This window comes from Xenopus laevis, chromosome 6L (assembly GCF_017654675.1).
Source record: "Xenopus laevis strain J_2021 chromosome 6L, Xenopus_laevis_v10.1, whole genome shotgun sequence".
Lineage (NCBI taxonomy): Eukaryota > Metazoa > Chordata > Amphibia > Anura > Pipidae > Xenopus > Xenopus laevis.
In genome coordinates, this window is record NC_054381.1 from 116,652,599 (window position 1) to 116,663,290 (window position 10,692).

The window sequence follows — 10,692 nt, forward strand, 5'->3', positions numbered from 1 at the left end:
AGAATATCACTATCTGCATCCTACTAAAAGTTCATTTAAAGGGGAACAACTCTTGACTTCATTTTGGCTGATTATGTCTATTTGTCCCTGTAGGTTTCAACGATGGACAAGGTGCAGAGAAAACCATCTCTTCTGGTAATGCCTCAGTGTAAAACAATCCTCTCTCATCTGAACTGGTGTTTCCCTTTCTCTCTTCTATATAAGCTCTCCTTAAGCAGCTGTCTGTCTGCACTGATTCTTATATATATATATATATATATATATATATATATATATATATATATATATATATATATATATATAGAGACAAATACAAGATTCCTCTGCACTCAACCCATTATCAATATATTTAAGACAGCGACATTTTGTGCATATTGCTACTGAAAAATGCCTTACCCTTTAAACAAAACAGGGATTGTTTGTCCATATATTGCAATATATTTAAGCTGGCCAACTACGTCAAAGTCATCCCATATCTGGCCAGTCCTATGCTCAATTTTAATCTGATTCATTAAGAATTCTATGGTTTAATTATACATTTTATAAAAGGGACTAAGTTCTACCTGCAACTTACTAGCTGCTTTCAAAGTAAAACTCCCAAACTTGGCTGCCCTTTTATTAGACACCAGTGGGATCACCTGACTATAGTTGGAGGGGGTGGGAGCTACAACATGGAGCTGGTCACTGCTCCTGTATAACTATAACAAACAGGGGAAAGTTGTGCTCACCACTAGTTTTTAAAATCATTAGGCGGGGGTGCAATGAGGGTGTGACCACAAAATACATATAGACAAATACAAGATTCCTCTGCACTCAACCCATTATCAATATATTTAAGACATATATATTTGTTTAAAGGGTAAGGCATTTTTCAGTAGCAGTATGCACAAAATGTCGCTGTCTTAAATATATTGATAATAGGTTGAGTGCAGAGGAATCTTGTATTTGTCTATATGTTTTTTGTGGTCACACCCTCATTGCACCCCCGCCTAATGATTTTAAAAACTAGTGGTGAGCACAACTTTCCCCTGTTTGTTATAGTTATACAGGAGCAGTGACCAGCTCCATGTTGTAGCTCCCACCCCCTCCAACTATAGTCAGGTGATCCCACTGGTGTCTAATAAAAGGGCAGCCAAGTTTGGGAGTTTTACTTTGAAAGCAGCTAGTAAGTTGCAGGTAAAACGTATTCGTCCCTTTTATAAAATGTATAATTAAACCATAGAATTCTTAATGAATCAGATGAAAATTGAGCATAGGACTGGCCAGATATGGGATGACTTTGACGTAGTTGGCCAGCTTAAATATATTGCAATATATGGACAAACAATCCCTGTTTTGTTTAAAGGGTAAGGCATTTTTCAGTAGCAGTATGCACAAAATGTCGCTGTCTTAAATATATTGATAATGGGTTGAGTGCAGAGGAATCTTGTATTTGTCTATATGTTTTTTGTGGTCACACCCTCATTGCACCCCCGCCTAATGATTTTAAAAACTAGTGGTGAGCACAACTTTCCCCTGTTTGATATATATATATATAGGAGCTGCCAAACCTTTTGCCTCTGTGCATGTAGAACTGACATCCAGGGAATCCAATCACTACTTTTATTTAATTTTCAGAATAAAATGCCCTTATTCCTGGCATGTTTGCCCCATAAAAACCCAAACCCTTTTCTGTCTCTTTTCTCCTCAGAGCCAGGCTGACTGTGAGCAGCATTTAGAGCCATTTAGTATTCTGTCCCTAATGCTCTTTCTTTTCACTTACAGACGCTGTACTCCGTCCTGAAGGACTTCAGGGGGGAACATACGGACTTTGAGGCCCTCGCCTCTTATTACGGTAAAATCCTATATTATTTATCAGTTCCTAAGGTTGTGCCATTCGTTTTATCATATGTGAATGCCTTTTCCCCTATAGCTCAGTATTTAACAGAAATGTGTTTTTCCTGCAGAACATCACTACCGGGTCGAATTCGGCGAGAACATCGTCCTGTAAGTAAACCATAAATGGACTTGGGAATCATTTGCTATTGCCCCAGGGGTAACTGCAAGGGCAATAAGGCTGGAAAATGTTTAATAAACATTCAGTGATATCTTTCGTTTTCAGAAAGCACTTCCTTCTTACATGCGAAGTGGACCCGAGGATGAGGGCCAAGGAGAACATTATCCTGTACTGGAAAATGCTCAACTCACTGGTATGTAATGCAGAATTGATGTTTAGGTAAATAGGGAACAAATTATATTAGATTGCCAGCTCTTATCTCACACTGCTTCTTTCTTTATGTTACAGGAAGTGATCAAGAGGGAATATGCCGCCCTCAGGAAGTCTGCCAAGCTGCCTCCTGTAAGTGTCACTAGTATTATTATGGGAGAGGTTATTTTCACTGTGTGTCTCTATAATAATCAAGAACATTATTATTCATTGTATCTGCCCTGGGGTCATCTAAAGTCACCCATCCAAGTGCCATTTTCACCAGCAACAAAAATGGGGTAATGCACAGACACTGCATAGAGTTTTATCACAAGCGGCCACATGGCCACAATAATGGCATTGCTACAAAGAAGCGCTTAACATTGACTCTCTTCTTCCACAGGATCATCCAACTCGAGTCCAAAACCGGAGGCAGCAACTTGAGTATCTGCGGCTGGAGAATGTAAGTTCACCTGGGATCACTGTCCCTGATGCTTTTCTTGGGTTTTTTAACAACTAGATACTGAACTTTGATTGGTCCATTGCAATCAGGACAACTGCACACGGGTGATTTGGGGTTTTTTCTCCCTATGATGAGAAAAGGCTGAACAATATCACATCATCAGCTGCCGGCAGGGAATCCCACACCCTCACTGCCCTCCGCATATAAAGGTACTATTAGCAGCACATCTACAGGCTTAATCCTAACTGTCTCCTTTCTTTCCCCTTTGCTCCTATCCTTGTGCCTCCCATGCGCTCACAGACCATCAACCAACACCTTAACCAGCTGCACAACGAGTTTGTGAGAGAGCAGAAGCTACAGGAAGCTGCTGGGTATGTATTTTGCAATTAACACTTTCAATTACACTTACTGGCACATGGATACTGGTTCAAAAAATAGATGTTTTCTCGTACCTTTGCGTGCTTTGGCCATACTAATAGTAAATAGCACAGAAACTTGTTGAACTTTTTTAGGTCCCTACAACCATAGCATGTATTTCAGCATGTATCACTGGGTGAAGTCTAGCATGGAACTTACTCAGCTCAGTAACTGCCCAATGTGTTACAGTAGGGACAGGTGTGTAGCAGGCATAATGTTATTTCTTAGGTACAAGGCTATCTGGCTATTTTAATCCTCCAGTGATCAGAATTGTAGTTGCAATACTTTGGAAACAAATTACAATAATGACCCATTTTTTTTTTCACATTTTCTTCCCTTCAAACCTAGTAAGAAACAAAGTCCTGCAGCTGAAGAAGAGGAGGAGGATGGAGCCCCTGCAGCAGCAGCAGAAGAGGAAGCCCTTACCTCAGAAGAGAACGAAGAGGAAGCAGAAGGAGCTCCAGCAGAAGACCATCAAGCCCCTGCAGTGGAGGAGAAGATGATGGAGGAGCAAGCTCCTGCAGAGGAAGACAAGGAAGAAGACGCTCCTGGAGCAGAAGAAGAGGAAGCTCCAGCAAATGAAGAAGAAAAAGAAGATGAAAGCGCTCCCGCTGAAGAACAGCAAGTTCCTGAAGAGGAGGAGAAAGAAGAGGGAGCGGAAGAAGGAGGTTCTGCAGAAGAACATCAAGCCCCTGCAGTGGAGGAGAAGAAGACGGAGGAGCAATCTCCTGCAGTGGAAGAAGAACAGGTAGGACCTCCTGAAGCAAATGAAGAGCCAACTCCTGCAGCGGAGGAGAAAGAAGAGGGAGCGGATGGAAAAGAAGAAGCTTCTGAGGTGGAAGAGATCATCAAAGATCCTCTGGTGGTGGAGAGGCCAACCCTGCGAAAACAGCTTAGGAAGGCCATCATGAAGAGGCTCCGGAGAGTATGGGTAATGTATCAATTTACTGACATTTACTCATTATCTAGAGATGCCTCATGTTGTCCAGTGCAGCTCCACTTTACTTCCTGCAGTTCTGAGCATTTTCAATCAGAACAATAAAAGGAAATCATACACCGTCTGATGAGCCTGCAGGCTGATTACTTTGAGGGCACCCCATAGACCGATGTTTGGCTGCCTTTAGGTTGTAAGAGGTTGGTGACAGAGATCGAAGTCTGCAGATAAAGTGTTGATTCTATAGCAGGCCAATAACAGGGGAGGTAGGTAATGCTTATAGGGCTGCTGGACATCTGGCTTAGATATCCACCTTTGGAAATGGGTTGCTACTGGGTAATAGACTGGCACCAGGTGATCAAAGCATATAAAAGAATAAATGGCGCAGGCTCAGACTGAGTTTCATAATAGGCCAAGGCATTCCATGTGTAGAGAGACCCAAACAGTCCCCACAGGCCCAATGAATAGTGCGTTCTTAAAGCAAGACCGAGCCTTTAATATCATAAAGAACCAAGTATTTGTCTTTATTCTTATGTCAACACTTTCTAAATCTTTTCTTTTCAGCATTCCACTCAAAGACTCACCTGCTGCTGCCGACCCAACACCATGGCCTAAATCCTTCCGGTTCTACCTCTCCCAAGGGCGTATGTCTGTGTGTCTGTCTGTGTGTTTGTGGGTTATGTACAGAAGGGAGTGTGGGAGTTATATAAGAGTGGGTGAGGGGTTATGTACAGGAGGGAGAGTGAGGGGTTATGTACAGGAGTGAGGTAAGGGATTATGTACAAGAGGGAGAGTGAGGGGTTATGTACAAGAGGGAGAGTGAGGGGTTATGCACAGAAGGGAGAGTGAGGGGTTATGCACAGGAGGAAGGGTGGGAGTTATAAACAGGAGGGAGTGTGGGAGTTATGTACAGGATTGGGGTAAGGGATTATGTACAGGAGGGAGAGTGAGGGGTTATGTACAGGAGGAATGGTGGGAGTTATATACAGGAGGAAGGGTCGGAGTTATGTACAGGAGGGAGGGTGGGGGTAGGAGTAATGATGGGGGGATATCTACAGTAGGGAGGTTGAAGGGGGTGTGTATAGGTAAGGGTGTGTATAGGAGGGGGTGGGGGTGCTTAGCATGATCCAGGGTGTAAAACAGACTGCCGTTTCTAGGAGTCAGGAAGGCATTTTTACCTTCAGTGCAGATTGGCCCTCATAGTACTCTAGGGTTTTTCTCCTTCCTCTGGATCATTGGTCGTTAGGGATGCCCAAATATAAATTGGCTATTAATTTTAATAAATCCTGTGCTCCCCGCCAGGTTTCCCATTAAATATGTCTCAGCGTTTTTCTTTAATGCCTATGGTGAATATTGAGGGAAGGGGCTCCTGTGCCTCGTTCTACTAAGGACACATATTGATCTCCAATGATTGGAAGGAACTACAAAATTGCTTTACTCCATAGGCCACAATGTAAGCATTTCCATTCAAGTCTGTTGCCCCTTTCTTAATAATGGAATTCCATCCACTTCCCACCAGCCTATTTATACTATACCAGACATTCAGTATATGAAGGTGCTTGATATTGGGGAACGCCTATGCTGGATTTGTTTTTTGGTTACCGCTCTCTTCAGGTTATGAGACATCCTTTTTGGGTGGGGGATTCCTGCTAAAGTGATGGAGGAGTATTATATTTCTTCTTGCCCCCACAATGACACCCTCCATTGTTTGCTATTCGAGCAAGAGCTTTGAGGGGTAATAAGGAAGGTAGGTGCAAGTTGGGCCAACCCTGCCACTGGACCCATGACCCCCCCCCCCACTCAGTACCAAAGTTCACATGGACATGAACCTGCAAAAGTAACTTTTGGTCAAGGTAGACTCTTTAAACAGTTACCTAACTCAACCTAAATCAAATGTATTAGTAGAACTTTTCTGCATTTCTGATGTGTAAATATGAGGCAGTAGGTTAAATCCTTTGGTCAAACACTAGCCGGTCCTAATAAAGGCAATGGCAAACGAGGAAATGTGTTGCCCACTGGAAATCTGTGCTACTGTCAGGAGAGAATATACTCATGAAATGACCTTCCCCTTCTTTAAATCTTAAATGTTAAAAAAACATTGGTGGCTTAGGGCCCTAAGAGTTCAAAACATTGGTGGCCTGGGGTCATAAGAGTTGAAAACATTGGTGAACTGGGGCCCTAAAAGGTAAAAACGTTGGTGACCTGGGGCATAAGAGTTAAAAACATTGGTGGCCTGGGGCCCTAAGAGGTAAAAACATTGGTGGCAAGGGGTCCTAAGAGTTAAAAACATTGGTGGCAAGGAGCCCTAAGAGTTAAAAACATTGGTGGCAAGGGACACAAAGAGTTTAAAACATTTTTGGCACGGGGGCCCTAAAAGTTAAAAATATTGGTGGCCTGGGGCCCTAAGAATTAAAAACATTGGAGGCAAGGGACCCCAAGAATTAAAAACATTGGTGGCAAGGGGCCCTAAGAGTTAAAAACATTGGTGGTAAGGAGCCCTAAGAATTAAAAACATTGGTGGTAAAGGGGCCCTAAGTGTTAAAAACATTTGTGGCAAGGGACACAAAGAGTTTAAAACATTGGTGGCACGGGGGCCCTAAAAGTTAAAAATATTGGTGGCCTGGGGCCCTAAAAATTAAAAACATTGGTGGCCTGGGGCATAAAGAGCTAAAAAAAATTGTGAAAATACAAATATCCTTATCATCTACAGTGGGGGCATATTATCCCTTATTAAACATGAGTGATACTCGGAGTTCCCTGTATAGCTGAACCTGCAGCCTTCTGTCTCTTTATGGTAACAAAACTCCTCAATGACTTCTAATATCCTTATCATCTACAGTGGGGATACATTATCCTTTATAATACAAGTAATAAGCAGAGTTCCCTATATAAGTCTGCAGCCTTGTGCCTTTATATGGTCACAGAGCCCATCAGTGACATCTAGCATCCTTAATCCATATCATTTAAAGTAGGGGGCACATTATCCCTTATAATCAATCAGTGAGTCCCCTGTATAACTCAGCCTGCAACCTTGTGCCTTTATATGGTTGTAGAACCCCAGTCCAGCCCCCAAGGCCCACCCCAGATCCACCCAAGCCTACACCACAGTAAAAAGGCCACATAGATATCAGTCTATCAAAACTAAACCCCTCCCACACAAGATTTATAAAAAGCCATTATCGGTGGTTAAAACAAAAACATTGGCCAGGGTCCCACATAAAAGTTTTACAAAAATCATTAGTGGCCAGCCCCCCCCATAAAAGTTTTTTAGGACCCCCTGTACAAGTTATAAAAAAAATCATTATGGCCCCTCTTTAAAGTTAAAAAGAAACATTGGTGGTCAGGGGCCCCATAGAATATTCAAAAAAAACATTGGTGGCCAGGGGCCTATATAGTATTAACGTAATCCATTGGTGGCCAGGGGTTTAATAAAATAAAAAAAACACATTTATGATCAGTGGTACCTTAGACTCCTTTCCTTACTTTGGGTCCTTTCACGACTTCAGAACTTCAACTTCGTGTCTTTTCATGAATTTGGGTCTTTTTGCAGCTTTGAAGAGCCCCCCACATGCTCTGTCATTTCAGGTAAAAAACCAACACATTTGCAGCATTCATTTGTGGGGCAAAGATAGAAAAAAGTATGTTCACCCCAGAAAACCATATATTTTCAGAAAGTGGACATTCCCCTGAATCCACATTGGGTATGCTTGTCTTTCTACTCCAAAGCACCAAGCTGCAACCCTTTCCTAAATTTGGAGATTTTGGTGACCTCACCTCATAACTTCTACCTTGCAGCAAACAATTACAAACAATTAGGGTGACCTGACTGAAAACCACATCATTTTGTAAACTACACATTATGACGACTCCAAAATGGGTGATTATGTATTTCTGCTCCAAACTGTATAACTGCAAAGCAATGTAAGAAAAAAAACACGAAAAAATCAAATACAATTATGCAAATCAGTAAAATAAAATAACTGATCCGATAGCGTGGTTAGTGGTCAGAATACTCAAGGCAAAAGTCACGGTATGAAATCAACAGCTTTAGGGGGAAAAAAAAGGGAAATTATAAAAATGAAGAACTAAAAAACAAAAAGTGATCTGCGTTCCCTGTAAAATTCAGCCTGCAACTTTGTGCCTTTATATGGTCATAAAACCACTCAGTGACATACTGTGGAAGTACAGTAGCCCTTATAAAACATGAGTGGAACTCGGAGATCCCTGTATAATTCAGCCTGCAGACTTGAGACTTTTTATGGTCACAAAACCCCTAGATGACATCTAATATCCTTATCATTTAAAGAAGGGTGTACATCATCACTTATAATATATGAGTGGTACTTAGAGTTCCCTGTACAACGTAGCCTACAGCCTTGTTCCTTTATATGGTGATACAAGGCATCAGTGACTTCGAATATCCATATTATTTCCAGTAACGTGGACGTTATCCCTTATAATAGATGTGTGATACCCACTGTTCCATGTATAATTCAGCCTGCAGCTTTGTGCTGTTATATAGTCACACAACCCCTCCGTGACATCTAATATCCTAATCATTTACAGTAGGGGGTACATTATCCCGTTAAACACACAAGTGATTCTCAGAGTCCCCTGTATAACTCAGTCTGCAGCCTTGTGCCTTTATAAGGTTAGAGAGCCTCTCAGTGACATCTAATATCCTTACAATTTACAGTGGGGAAACATGATCCCCTAGGAGGTCCCCCATAGGCTTAAACAGCAATTTGGCAGGTTTTAGATGGCGAATGGTCGAAGTCGAATTTTTAAAGAGACAGTACATTACAAATGTCAATATTCGAATTTAGACTATTCCCTAGTCGAAGTACACAAAAAAATAGCTCGACATTCGAATTTTTTGAATTCGAAAATTCACTTAGACCTTTGATAAATCTGCCCCTTAGTGTAAAAACGACACAAAACTCTATCTAACAAAAAACTTCTCCAAGCTGTCCTTTGCAAATTGTAAAATCTTTCTTTGCTTTGAGCTTTTAGAGGTTTCCGTGTTTTTTTCATTTGTAATCGTGCGAATACAATAATAATTCTTGGGAAAACGAGGATTTGAAGATTTTTCTATTCTTATTCAGATTTGTTTAGCATTCTTATTTTTTTGTGCTTTTTATATTTGGAACTTTCAATAACTTTTTGGAAAATGTAAATTTAGTCAAGGTTGAAAAAAACCTCTAAAACTACACAAATGTAAATTTTGATAAATAAGCCTTTATGCATTTTGGGATGTGAAAGTGACTTGTGAACTAAACTTTAGAATGAATTGCAAATAGCTTACTCTAGCTCTCTGGCTATAGTAACTGAATACCTGCTAATTGGCCTGAATTTATTTTAATGGTGCTACATAAAATATAATTTAAAAAAACAAACATCAAATCTGACAACTAAAGGTTCAACAGGTGTCAAATACATTGGTGATTTTAATGCCTTTTGTAGGATGCTAAAGGATTCTCACTTTATTATGGAAGTACAACAGTTACATTGCAGGCACAGATATTTACTGTTTTTTACGGTCCGATTAAATCATGAAAATGTTTGTTTTAAATCTGGACAAAGGTTATCACCAATTGTTGTCTTGTTTATGATAAAATATCATAAAAAATATAATCTGTGAAACAATTCTGCTTTTGGGTTTTCCTTCTCTGCATTTTAATTACAGTTGTATGTGTTGGCAGAGGTGGTCTTTATGATGATGATGCAGGGAACTCTCAGCACAGCAACTTGGGAAAGGATTTACTTGTGAATCACTCAGGGATAATACAGAGCACATTTAACAGTGTGTAGGATCAAGGACAATATGGTGGAGACACAAAAAGGAAACAGAAACAACAGAGTGCAGTAATACAACAGCATAGATCATTGCAATCATACATTAACAATATTCGCAGCGCCACCATGTGACCATTTTAATACTCCAGTGTTTAAGCATGAATGCTGTTGCATGTATTCCAACAGTATGCACACATTAGGAAGATTTCTAGAGGCTGTGGAGCTCCTGGCTGTCTCTCAGATGTCAGTTGTTGGCTATATACAGTAGAACCCTGATTTTGAGGTTTCCCGGAGTTTAAGCAATTTTGTTGTGGTCCATTTAGGCAAGCTGAACTTTTTATTTCCCAGATTTAACATTTCAGCCATTTGGACGCGGTCCCCTGGGAAACGTAAAATGAGGGTACTACTGTACTTATGAAAGAATATAGGCATGTAAAAGCATACCAAGCACATACAAGGTTCACCCTAATGTCCTCTGTGTACTATTGGTTGCATTAGTGTATGTTTTAAAGGAAATTTAAAGATCAGTGTACCATAAAATTAACTTTTAGGGTCTATTTAAAAGAATTCTGTCATGATTTTTTGGTATAGTTTTATTACTAAATTACACTGTGTGCATTGCATGTAATTAATTTTACTATTTAACCTTTTATTTTTGAAACAATACATTTATTTTTTTTAGTAATGTTGGTGTGCAGGCAGCAATCTCAGGTCATTGTGCCTGTCATTTGTTTTCAGAAAAAAACAGCACTTCACATTAGAACTACTTTGAGGTAGGCTATCATTTCTCCTACTCAATATTACTAAAGAGGATGGGACTTGGGTTAGCCGGACTTGAATTTTTACTATTGAGTGCTGTTTCCACTCCAACTTGCAGTGTAGCAGTAAAGAGTGACT